Source organism: Salmo trutta, chromosome 37 (genome assembly GCF_901001165.1).
Source record: "Salmo trutta chromosome 37, fSalTru1.1, whole genome shotgun sequence".
Classification (NCBI taxonomy): Eukaryota; Metazoa; Chordata; class Actinopteri; order Salmoniformes; family Salmonidae; genus Salmo; species Salmo trutta.
Genome location: NC_042993.1, coordinates 21,574,781 through 21,588,053, shown reverse-complemented (window position 1 = coordinate 21,588,053; position 13,273 = coordinate 21,574,781). Strand labels below are relative to the sequence as shown.

Genomic DNA, 13,273 nt, shown 5'->3' with positions numbered 1-13,273 from the left:
AACCATATATGGAAGCTTCTGAAAAGAGTAGAATAAAGTTGCAAATAAAACAAACATCCTGTAAAATGTTTCAGCAGCCAGAGTTGTACATGATTATGTACCAAGTTGTGATTACGAGCAGTGGATTTTGTAGCGGTGTTTACATGTTATCTCAGAGCTGAGAGGAAGCCCAGGCTGGACCGTTGTTGCCTTAGCTCTGGTGGTGGACTCGTTCATCTCTACTGATGTTACCCAATAAGAAAATATTATGCTGGCATCGTTATCTAAAAGCCCTTTTTCCTTCCAATTTACATTTCCGTTTTTCCTTTTTTTAGGTGTTTAGCTTATGCTGGCTTGCGTATCATACTTTTAGATTGAGGCAAGTTTTCTTTTTCTTTTAAGGAAAATAAGATTGAGCTCCACATACGATATGGTAAGAGCCTTGAAAGTTTACTGAACCTGGCAGATTCTTGCTTACTCCAGATTCCCTTACTCCTGGAAAATATATTTAGAAATTGCATTGACTAGTTGATCGCAGTGCACCAATCAGATAGTACGAGCATGATCCTAACAGGTGGCTTATTGATCTGTGGTGTTGATTAAACTGTGCAACTTTCCCCTCTTTTCCAAAGGAAAATAAAACATATAGTCCTACCCTCTAAAATAAATGTACTGGGCATTTGGGAGCAATTTGAAGTCTAGGACCTTTTAGTGCCTTGGAGTTAATCATGTTTTGCTGTTGAACTTGAAATGGAATTTGGTTTTCACTGCACACAAGCGTTGAATGTGTTATTATTTTGTTTTGTTCTTTCCCAGGCTGTGCTTTGAAATCTGAACGGATCCATTACAGCTCTTACAGATGGCAAGTACCAGCATTCATCGATCAACATTTTGCTACAGACCAAAAAAGAGCAAAACAATAGAATATTGGCCAGAAGCCCATGCATATCACGCAACCCACAAATAGGCTGTTATTGATACACTACAGTTTAGATTTTCTCTCTTGGTGCTCTTGGCCTTTTTCACTCATACTGGGGGCATAGATAAAATAGAACAAAGTACAAATAAACAGAGCTATTATAGAATTTGAGACAATAGAGGAACCAGCGTTAGCATGTGGCTGCCAGCTGGTCTGTTTTTTGTTTTTTTTTAGTCCAGTGGCTTCTTTTTTTTAACATGTCTTTACAGGTTGAACTACCTGCTGTATTTTTGGGGAACTAGGTCACTTACACGACTTTGACCATTTGTCTAGAATAGATAAGGTCCTAGTGTTGGATTTAATGGTCTGTAATCATGGCCCCAAAAATGTTCAATCGCAGATGATTTTGATCGACCAAGTTCAGTCTAACTATAAATAGCCACTGCACTTTCTTGAGGCTCTGCTGAATCGACTGGCAGAAGGAATTTTCCAGAACAATGACCAGGTTAATGTATTTACAAAATGTTAATTGTGATTGATGGCCTTCATGTTAAGCAAGGCCTTGTCCTGATTTGGGATTTCTGTAGTGTACGTTTTTGTGGCCAAGGACTTGGATAACTCTCATAAAGTGCTATAATTCACAACATGAACCGTGTACTGCAAGAGCATGGACATGCTCTGGCATCATTTAAAAAATTGGACCTAAATCTAGGTGTCAGCCTATCCAGAGGAACAAAATCACTTACTAAACCAACAGGTTGTTATTTTTCATTGTTTGAAAGATCTCTTTGCCATATTGTCAGAGAGTGGAGAATTCAAAGAGAATTTCTAAGCTCTCTCAAACCGCTCTGTGCTGAAAGGGGAACTGGCCAAGTGAAGCCTAATTCTCTTTAAGCAGATTGCCAGAACAGATTGTGTTCTGAGTTGCCCTGTGATTTGGCCATCTCCAACTCTCTCTAGGATTTGTCAACAGATTTTATTCATAATCTGCCCATTATCAATGTAAACTAAGTGCAGTTTTGTTAACTTCCCTTTCTCTGAATAGAGAAGAACCTGGAAAGAAACTTGTCCTCTTCTGCTTCGTTAGTCAATGGAATTTCTCTTCTGACATCTTAAGCACAGGACATTTTAAATGTCTCTTTTTTTTCGCTGCTCGGGTCTTTCCTTTACTTCAATAATCATTGTTTGCCTTCCACTATAAACCTGGCTATATTATTAAGAGGGGTATCGAACATACGAATCCTGCCCACGGGTGGTTTGTGTGTGTGTGTGTGTGTGTGTGTGTGTGTGTACTGCTCAAAAAATAAAGAGAACACTTAAACAACACAATGTAACTCCAAGTCAATCACACTTCTGTGAAATCAAACTGTCCTCTTAGGAAGCAACACTCGGGCCCAATACATTTCACATGCTGTTGTGCAAATGGAATAGACAACAGGTGGAAATTATAGGCAATAAGCAAGACACCCCCAATAAAGGAGTGGTTCTGCAGGTGGAGACCACAGACCACTTCTCAGTTCCTATGCTTCCTGGCTGATGTTTTGGTCACTTTTGAATGCTGGCGGTGCTTTCACTCTAGTGGTAGCATGAGACGGAGTCTACAACCCACACAAGTGGCTCAGGTAGTGCAGCCCATCCAGGATGGCACATCAATGCGAGCTGTGGCAAGAAGGTTTGCTGTGTCTGTCAGCGTAGTGTCCAGAGCATGGAGGCGCTACCAGGAGACAGGCCAGTACATCAGGAGACGTGGAGGAGGCCGTAGGAGGGCAACAACCCAGCAGCAGGACCGCTACCTCCGCCTTTGTGCAAGGAGGAGCAGGAGGAGCACTGCCAGAGCCCTGCAAAATGACCTCCAGCAGGCCACAAATGTGCATGTGTCTGCTCAAACGGTCAGAAACAGACTCCATGAGGGTGGTATGAGGGCCCGACGTCCACAGGTGGGGGTTGTGCTTACAGCCCAACACCGTGCAGGACATTTGGCATTTGCCAGAGAACACCAAAATTGGCAAATTCGCCACTGGCATCCTGTGCTCTTCACAGATGAAAGCAGGTTCACACTGAGCACATGTGAAAGACGTGACAGAGTCTGAAGACGCCGTGGAGAACCTTCTGCTGCCTGCAACATCCTCCAGCATGACCGGTTTGGCGGTGGGTCAGTCATGGTGTGGGGTGGCATTTCTTTGGGGGGCCGCACAGCCCTCCATGTGCTTGCCAGAGGTAGCCTGACTGCCATTAGGTATCGAGATGAGATCCTCAGACCCCCTGTGAGACCATATGCTGGTGCGGTTGGCCCTGGGTTCCTCCTAATGCAAGACAATGCTAGACCTCATGTGGCTGGAGTGTGTCAGCAGTTCCTGCAAGAGGAAGGCATTGATGCTATGGCCTGGCCCGCCCGTTCCCCAGACCTGAATCCAATTGAGCACATCTGGGACATCATTTCTCGCTCCATTCACCAATGCCACGTTGCACCACAGACTGTCCAGGAGTTGGCGGATGCTTTAGTCCAGGTCTGGGAGGAGATCCCTCAGGAGACCATCCGCCACCTCATCAGGATGCCCAGGCGTTGTAGGGAGGTCATACAGGCACGTGGAGGCCACACACACTACTGAGCCTCATTTTGACTTGTTTTAAGGACATTACATCGAAGTTGGATCAGCCTGTAGTGTGGTTTTCCACTTTAATTTTGAGTGTGACTCCAAATCCAGACCTCCATGGGTTGATAAATTGGATTTCCATTGATTTTATTTTTGTGTGATTTTGTTGTCAGCACATTCAACTATGTAAAGAAAAAAGTATTTAATAAGATTATTTCATTCATTCAGATCTAGGATGTGTTATTTTATTGTTCCCTTTATTTTTTTGAGCATAAAAAATAAATATATATATATATATATATATATATATATTTATTATTATTTTAAATGACTTAAACCAACTGTGTAGAAATGATAATAGATCTTCATTCATAAAGTTTCTTGACTGTCCAGTTGTAATATTATTGACCTGCTGCATCTTGTTTTTAAGAAGTAGTCCACTTGTTAATATAATTGTCGGTGTTCTAAAGGAACTTTGGGAACCCTGCTTCACAATATATTAATTGATGTATGACAGAGGGATTTGATTGATGTGACATGCAGGACCTCCGAGGTGTGAAGATCTTCATTTACACTTTTTTATTTTTTATTAAAATGACCAAATGGAGCAGATGGTCTAGCCAAGAAATAGAACATTACATATGGTGAATGTCTAACTGTATGTCAATCTTGAATTTGCCCCTGTTTTAATTAATTATTATTTTGGTTTTTGTTTAGATTGTGGATGTCTTCACCCGGGGTGGCGATCCTAACCAGCTAATGCCAATCATCTATCCGTGTCAGCTGGCTGAATCTCTGCAGTCATATTTGTCGAAAGTTTAAGGTAAGGCTGTCATGTATTTTAATTACAATGAGATGAATGTTGATTGGGAGTTGTAGCTCTGACTAGGAACGTTCTTCTTACTGTTTGATCTTTAATAATTCTGGATAAGAGTGGTTTGATAGGATGGGGGAAGGTTTGCTGGCTGTAGGCACCCAGTGACAGATTGATAAATGGAAGCAGTGTGAAAGGTTATTAAGCCACTTTTTTAATTCCTGTAATTACCTATATTATTCATTAGATTTTATAAAATATTTTAATCAATCTGCAGAGCTGAGTAATTTTCATGGGCAAATGTAGGGGGTAACTCCTCTTCATAACTTTGAAATATCCTTGCTTTTTGTAGAAGTAGATTAGACATATATTATCATGTTATGCGTTTATTAGCATGACAATAGCAGATTGAGGAATAGGCCGTGATGGAAAGTGGTTTAATTGCGTTATGGCCAACCCGCCAGTCATGCGGGTATTGAAAAAAACAACTGCATAGATTCCCCTAGTGACTGTAGCCTAGATGAAGAGGCATCCTGTCTAGTCTGACAGTCCCTGGCGACCATGACCATGGACAGTAGAGGACAGGGCCAAGGTGTGCTGGTGACAGGCCATCTCACGGGATGGGTCTAAACAGATGGTTGGCCAGATGCAATCTAGCTGTGACCTTGGACCAATCTGAGGGTAGAACCAGTGCAAATGTCTAAAAAAACATGTCCATAATATCAGTCTAAGACCCATTTTACAGTACTTTGTTATTGTTTGGTGTCTGTTAGTGAGTGATTTACATTTATTTTACATTTTGAGGACATACAGGTATAATTAGCAATTTCTGCACATATGCAGTCTTTGGGGAGTGTGTCCTTCTATTGTTTAAACAGCAGCTTCTCTCTTCTCAATAATTCCCGTCTCACCTGCCACTTGACCATCCAGGGCTCTCAGAGGAGATGCCCAACCCTGGCCCAATTCAAACAGCCAGATCCAGAAACCGAGTGAGAGGAGCCTGGGGAATGACTGCCACATCAGCCCAACACTCGCCAGCCCTGTAGAGGGATTTAAGAGCAGTGAAGGGAGGGGCAGGACAAGAGCTGGATGTGGGATTGGGGACCGGGGGTGAGGTTAGAGGTGTCGGGCGTATAATTGGGGTGAGGAGATCTCGGGGTAGATAGAGAGAAGCTTTATTAAGTCAGTTGAACTCGGATGTGGCCCGTCCACCTTGCTTTCCCACACACCCACACATACAGGCCAATCTTCCATTTCCACAAGAGACTCTGTTCAACAAAGACATAGAGGGCAAACTCCTCAGGCTCCTTTCAATCAGAGAAAAGACAAAGACCTTATTAATCTACAAATGCTAGTGGGAAAGCTATCTATGGTCCTGTGTCCAAATGGTTGACACAGTTCCAGTTGAAAACATATGCTTCTGTCAGATAGTTATGTTTTAAGGACTGATTAGTTAATATGCAAGTGTGTTCAGTAGTTTCAGGGCTTTTTTATTTGTTTCAAAGCCAGTTTGACGCAACACTTTTTCAGTGACGTCGTCAGTTGGAGAAATGTGTTTTTATTTTCTTTAAACAGTAAATGCTAAATTGTTAATGCTCAGTCATTGAAGTCTCCCCTTCGCTCAGGCTCTTATTCTGCTATGCCCTGTAGAGGCTTGTTTTTCAAAGCCACTGTGAAGGAGAGGGACATTGACAGCCTGGACACAGCTCTCTTTTCCTGAGAAAATTGTTTTAGACTCTGAGCAGCAAAACAAGAGAAAGTTGATGCGGAGAGGTCACGGGCAGAATTAGCTGCCTCCCTCAGTTCCTCCCAATACAAATTGGTTTCTGAGGAACTCAAGAAAGAGGCTGGCTCCTTGTTCTCTGCTTCCTTAGTAGCTTGTTAATCCCCAGCTCTGTCCGGAGGGGAAATGCTTGCGCACACACTACCCCCCAAAAACGACCCCCTGTCCTCCTACCCAATCCTACAGGGACTTGCTAATCCTGTGCCTGGTCATGGTGTGGAGATTGCTGGCTTTTCAAAGGCCGTCTCTGGCCAGACTTCAAAGTCACAGCGATACAAGGCTTGAGAAAGTGGGCTTGGTGAATGAGGTCCGCTGCGAGCAAACCTGCTCTGAGGGTCACCTCAAACGTTACCTATGCACTTTCCCCAAGGCAACACTGAGAAGTTCAATCTCGAGGGGATGGCTTTCTTGATTGGGGTACTGGGTGGGGGATAGCTGGTTTGTCAGAAGTGTGTGGAGGCCCTCTCTGGCCATAATTTGTGAAACCTGACAGAAGGATGGCAGGGCTGTGAAGCTATTTTTCCCAATTTGAAGAGCTGCTGCCAAATTAAAAGGTACCATTTCAAGTGAAATATAGGGAAAAAAATAAATACATGGAAAACCCTTCTCTCCCTTCCTTTTAAGTCTTTTTAATTATTGAACTGACAAACTCCTAATTCTGAATATGGGCATTTTGATTGATCCTCATCATTTATAGTGATGATGATGATGATAACTTGTGCCAATCTTGCCAGATTATGTTCATTGAGCTGTCATAACAAGTCTATCTAAGTATAGGATGCATCGCGAGTCAGGATTTTGGCTCTGGATGTATTCATTGTGAGACATCTCACTGTTTATAATTTTACAGCTCCTTTGCCAAGAATCACTCCAATTACTACCATGTACATTCATTTTGGGTCCTCATACCTAGTTAGATTCTCGGATAACAATTTTCTTGATTGGAGCAGCAAGGATTCATGCCAGCTTAGTAGGATTTTCAGGGTCATTGCACTTACTATTTTTTTGTGATAAACAATAGTTTACTGTCTTAACAAGCCTGTGATAATAATTTTGTTAGTAGACATTTTCTCCGAGTTTTCTGTTCAGCATCTGTCGCCCTTTCTTAAAAATTATTTAACACAATAGCATACTTGTTATTTCAATTGTAATGACTAATCTTGTGGGCTTCAAATTCAAAGCATTTAAGTACAAATGTTTGTACCCATGTGCTTGTTAGTCCGACCAAGTGGAAATCCAGTTTTCAAAAATATTTGCCCTCGTTTTGTCATCCTCTTGAGTTATTTGTCTCGTTACCGAAATGTAATCAGAAGTCTTTGGTTCTTGGACGGTTTGCTCTGCCGGGGCGGCAGGGTAGCCTAGTGGTTAGAGCATTGGGCTAGTAACCGAAATGTTGCAAGTTCAAATCCCCAAGCTGACAATGTACAATTCTGTCATTCTGCCCTGAACAAGGCAGTTAACCCACTGTTCAGTCATTGAAAATAAGAATTTGTTCTTAACTGACTTGCCTAGTTAAATAAAGGTAAAATAAAATGTAGACCCTTGATTAGAATAAAGGAATGATTACAGTGAAGGACTCCTTACTCCTGATAACTTGCCTGCTCGCTTGTTTAACGAATGCAGCGTGCCCGTGCCACCTGGCAATTAGCTCCAGCTCCAGATGATGCTTTTTGCCTTCCCGACCAGGAAAGTGCTGTGATGTGTGGCAAGTGGGATTCAGCCCTAATGCTCTGAGACAGCTTTGCCCTGGGGTCAGTGGTCAGCAAGGTTTAGTAGAATAATGAGGAGGTTCTGTTAACTACGGATACATTAGTAGATGTGATTTTGCAATTCATTGCGCTTATTCAATTAGCAAACCCTAGCCTATTATTTAGTGCAGATCTTTCTCTACAGATTGATTTACATACCTTTTCCCTCCTTTGTTAGGTGATAAAAATACTTGATTTCTACAGTGGTTCGTCCTTTAAAGGTTTCAGCGTACTGCAGCACAGCTTGCATGGTGCCGCAGAATTCTATGGCACGTTATTTAAGTATCAGCCATTGTAAACATTAATGCTAGTTATTGCTAGTTTGACCACCAGAGGGCATCTTTGAGAATAATTTGATAGCCTTCAGTAGTGGCTGTACTAGATCATTTAAAACCTTTTTTGTAAGAACATAGTATATGGGACTGATTTTAAGACATGTTGCTTAATTCATTTGATTAATATTATGGTGTTTCTATTCCAAGAAAAACCCTCAGGGTTTCCGTTAGGATGGAACGGAAAATATGGCGCTGTACAATGTGACGGTCGGGGGTAGGCTACAGTATTGGGCTATTTAGCTAAAGAATCTCTGTGTCGTGCGGGCACGCGGGAGACCGGGGTTCACTTCCCTGATGGGGAGGAAGGAGTTGGCTGTCCTTATAAATAATAATTTGTTCTTAACTGACTTGCCTAGTTAAATAAAGGTTACACTAAGGGTGTGGAAATATTATGCTCTAATTGTAGTCTAAACAATACCCAAATGGAGATTCAGTGAAAACAAACATCTCATTCATTTATCAAGACCAGTTCGATTTTATTACACAGTATGCCTACACATTGATAGGCTATATACATTTTGTTTTTAAGAAAATGCACTGAAACCAAAATACCTTTTTTAAGTTTTGGTGATCCTCTCAGCTCCGGCTCATTTTCAAGTTGTGGCTACGGTCCTAACCCTGGACCGGGTAGCACAATAGAAAGAAGCTGGCTTGATGAAAACAAAGTCCATTTCGTCTGTTCTCTTTGGTCGCAATGTCATTTTTTGTTGTTGTTGATAAACAGCTCGTTTTTGAATGGTAACTGTGTTAAGGAGGGAGTTTGGTGCGGTGTGAGGTGTACTTGAAACGTGTGACTTTCACACCTACAGTAGCCGGGCTATAAAGTGTCTTTTGTCCTGCTAATCGGGCTACAAGTGTTTGAAAACCTGTTTTCAAAATGCCACCAGTTGTCCATCACTACTGTAAATAAAAACACAGCATCTTGTTTACATTCTTTATTGTAACCACAATTTTACAAATGATTTGTAACTACCTTTCCAATTACTTTTAGAGTTTGGGATTTACAAATGTGTGCTTCTCACGACATTTTTCGTTAAATCCAGTTTAGATTTAATTAGAACTTTTGAGTGACGCCTTTAGTGAGCGGTCTAATGCTTTAATATTTAATAATATCTGCCCTCCGAATTCATATCTAAGAGGTATTTTTCACGCGTGAAGACAGGCACTAAGAACAGCGGGAACGTTTCCCTAGTCAGCGCCATTATTAGTGCGATGCCCCTTAAAGTGTTGCTCTTTGCTACCCTGTGCTGCCTCCTCCCTTCCCCATGGGCTAGGTCCGTCTTCTGTGCGCGGCTCTGGGGCCCATCCCGTGCCCCCTGCCCTCGTGCCTTGAACCTCACTTGCCCACCGCTATTTCACTAGATACAGCTGGAGAGCTGTAAGCCAATCGCATTGTGCGCCACTCGGGAGCCATGACCAATATATGTTGTCCTGTTAATAATATATCTGTGAGAATATCCAAGGGGCTTTTATATAATTAGTAATAATAATCTCTCTGTTTGATTATTTTGTTTTCAAATAACGTAAAATGAGCGAGAACAAAGGCCATTCTTGAACATGGGGTGAGACATTGTTACTAATTTGTAAATAAAGCCAGTTTGTAATTTAGAATTATTTATTTCTGTTTTGAGAGGGAGAGAAACCAAAAACCTGCTGTCAACTCATGGGTCTCCCAGTCGAGGCCGGCACGTATATTGAACCAGCATCTTTAGCAACACAGTTTGCACTGCGATTCAGTGTCTTAGACCGCTGCGCCATTCAAGTGCTGTACAAAGAGACCAGTCAGGAGTAGGCTACAGTAATACAGAGACATAGGAGCGCCTTGGGACCCAAAAGCATAATCCGTGATCTAACTCCCCCTTGCGCTGGTCTGGAGCAATGAAGGAGTGCCGCAGGGTACCGTACTAGACCACAAATTACCTCTAAAGTCCCGCAGCATAATCGCAAAACTTTTAATGGAGCAACCACTATAGGTCAGCTTTGAAATTTCAGAAATATGACTTGAAACTTCTCAATCAAATCAAAATGTATTTGTCACATGCGCTGAATACTGAACAGGTTACCGTGGTCACCTTACCGTGACATGCTTACTTACGAGCCCTTAACTAAGAAAATATTTGCTAAAAAATAATCAAACTAAAGTAAAAAAAGTTACAGGGTACCGAGTCAAAGTGCGGGGGTACAGGTTAGTCGATTTAATTGAGTTAATATGTAGGTAGGGGTAAAGTGACTATGCATTGATAATATACAACGACTAGAGTTACTGTCTTGTGTATCAGGGCTTTACTCTTACCTTTTTAATGGAGCACGTGTGTGCCTAAGTTGAAAAATGTAGGAGCACATACATTTTAGGAGAACAATGCAAGAGTTCATGAATCTGCACTCTGTGTTTTCTCAGTGGCCCTCAGGGGCTGCGCTATAGTGAAGTGCAATTTTCATCTGGGCCATTTTTTTTTTCGAGGCGCACTGGCGCTCCTAAATAGAAATTCCAGGTCGCACACAAATATTTAGGCACATATGCGTGTAAAATGGCCGCACTGTAGAGCCCTGTGTTTTGGAGTGTATTCTGTCCAGCGTCCACAAAAACAGTGCCTACCCTTTGCAGGGAGCTGGAGAGACGGCGTGTATTGATCTGGCCATGAGACGGATGGTTTATGTGAAAGATTGATACTGTAAGCAGCAATGGACTTGGAGCTGTCTCCATAATGTGGAAGAACCAGTCTGATCAGCGAAATTGACAGTGGAGCAGGGCTTGGAGATTTACAGTGGCAGGTTGTTTTCCACTTAGCTGGTTTGTTTTTGCTCCTCCTTTATTCCTTCTTTATCTGTCAAGGGACTTCTGGGTTATTACAATGTGAAGACTGTTGGTATTTTCAGTAGATCACAAAACCCCCAATCAGAATTTCTCTTGGAAATTACATGGTGGAGTTGGATGGTTTTGTCCAGTGAAGCATTTGTTAGCGTTGAGGGGGATGTTTACTGGTAGTGGTATCATGCTGTGACTGCTGCAGCAGGCTACAAGTTCTATCTCATTGACTCTCCTATTTAATATAATTGATGTTTATAAATTCCCTAGGTACAGCATTACAGGGATTGCTGTATTAATTGCCAACGTATGTCTTGTAAATAGGTAATTGCAAGCCGTTTGCTGGAATATAAATGCACTCTGCTTGTGTTTAATGGAGTTTATTTATATGGAAGTACTACAGGCCCATTTCATTAATAAATACAGACAATAAAATAGTTGCTTTCCCTTACTTGACCTCTCGCCATATTTGTTCGACTCCTCCCATTCAGTTAGTACGTGGCTGTGCATTTCAAGGACATTTCCTATTTTCGTGTTAAAATGCATGTCGTTATCTTACCTTTTCTACCGAACCACAACCTTGCATTTTTGCAGCCAATTGAGTTTGTAGTGCAATCTGGAGCTTCCCATTCTTATCGCAAACCTTCCCTCCCCCACTGCCGTTTGTCTGTCCCATGATGAATGACCTCTCTATGGATGCCGACACCGGTGGATTGGACATGGTCACTAAACCTCTTGATCCGGAGTCCCCTCCCCATACTCAATATTATCGACTTGCTCATAGCCCTTGCTCCCTATGTGGGTGGGCGAAATTATCTTCCACCAGGGCCCTCGTCCCTTCCTGCATTCAATATCCAATTTCTTCCAGATCATGTACAGTGCCTATAGAGGTCTACACCCCCTTGAAGATTTTTCACCTTTTGTTCCATTACAAAGTGGGATTGAAATAGATTGAACTGTTCTTTTTTTGTCATTGATCTACACAATACTCCATAATGTCTAATTAATAAAAATTCTATCACTAAAAAATTGTCGTTGCATAAGTATTCACCCCCTTTGTTTAGGTAAGCCTAAAATGAGTTGAGAAGTAAAATTTGGCTTAACAAATCACATAAGTTAGATGTTGTATGTATGGTGGACAGATCATATAAGGTCCCACAGTCAGGTATTGAGTTTCAAGCACAGATTCAAGTACAAAGACCACAGAGCTTTCCGAAATCCTCTTAGAGAAGGGCAGTGATTGTTACACGGGTAACTATAACAAATCAGACAGTGAATATATATTTAAGCATGGTGAAGTTAATAATTATGCTGTGGGTGATGTATTAAACCACCCAGACAAAAATCAAATCAAATCAAATGTATTTATAAAGCCCTTCTTACATCAGCTGATATCTCAGTGCTGTACAGAAACCCAGCCTAAAACCCCAAACAGCAAGTAATGCAGGTGTAGAAGCACGGTGGCTAGGAAAAACTCCCTAGAAAGGCCAGAACCTAGGAAGAAACCTAGAGAGGAACCAGCATATGAGGGGTGGCCAGTCCTCTTCTGGCTGTGCTGGGTGGAGATTATAACAGAACATGGCAAAGATGTTCATAGATGACCAGCAGGGTAAAATAATAATAATCACAGTGGTTGTTGAGGGTGCAACAGGTCAGCACCTCAGGAGTAAATGTCAGTTGGCTTTTCATAGCCGATCATTCAGAGTATCTCTACCGCTCCTGTTGTCTCTAGAGAGTTGAAAACAGCAGGTCTGGGACAGGTAGCACGTCTGATGAACAGGTCAGGGTTCCATAGCCGCAGGCAGAACAGTTGAAACTGGAGCAGCAGCATGGCCAGGTGGACTGGGGACAGCAAGGAGTCATCAGGCCAGGTAGTCTTGAGGCATGGTCCTAATGCAGTTGTCCTTCTGAACCGAGCTGCATGACAAGAACAAAACTGCTTGGGGATGTCACCATGAAGCCATTGGTGATTTTAATGGCAGTGATTGGAGAACTGCGGATGGATCAACAACATTGTTGTGACTCCACATAACCTAAATGACAGAGTGAAAAGAAGAATACAAATATACAGAATGCAAAGGAATGTACTTTTTGGCCTAAATGCAAAGCCTTATGTTTAGGGCAAATCCAACACATCACTGAGTAACTGCCTCCTTTTTTTCAAGCATGGTGGTGGCTGCATCATGGTCTGGGTATGCATGACATCGGCAAAGACTGGGGAGTTTTTCAGGATGAAAAACAGGATGGAGCTAAGCACAGGCAAAATCCTAGAGTTAAACCTGCACCAGACACTGG

The 13,273-nt window shown here is 42.1% G+C and overlaps 1 protein-coding gene across 4 annotated transcripts in view; it reads left to right on the top strand.

The window, feature by feature from the left end:
- LOC115176735 (semaphorin-6D) overlaps nucleotides 1–13,273 on the top strand; it is a 152,038-nt gene that overhangs the window by 18,217 nt on the left and 120,548 nt on the right. For all 4 annotated transcript variants that reach the window (XM_029736978.1, XM_029736979.1, XM_029736972.1 and 1 more), the window contains exon 2: nucleotides 4,210–4,315. The gene's annotated coding sequence lies outside the window, so the exon portion shown is untranslated. The remainder of the gene's footprint in view (nucleotides 1–4,209; nucleotides 4,316–13,273) is intronic.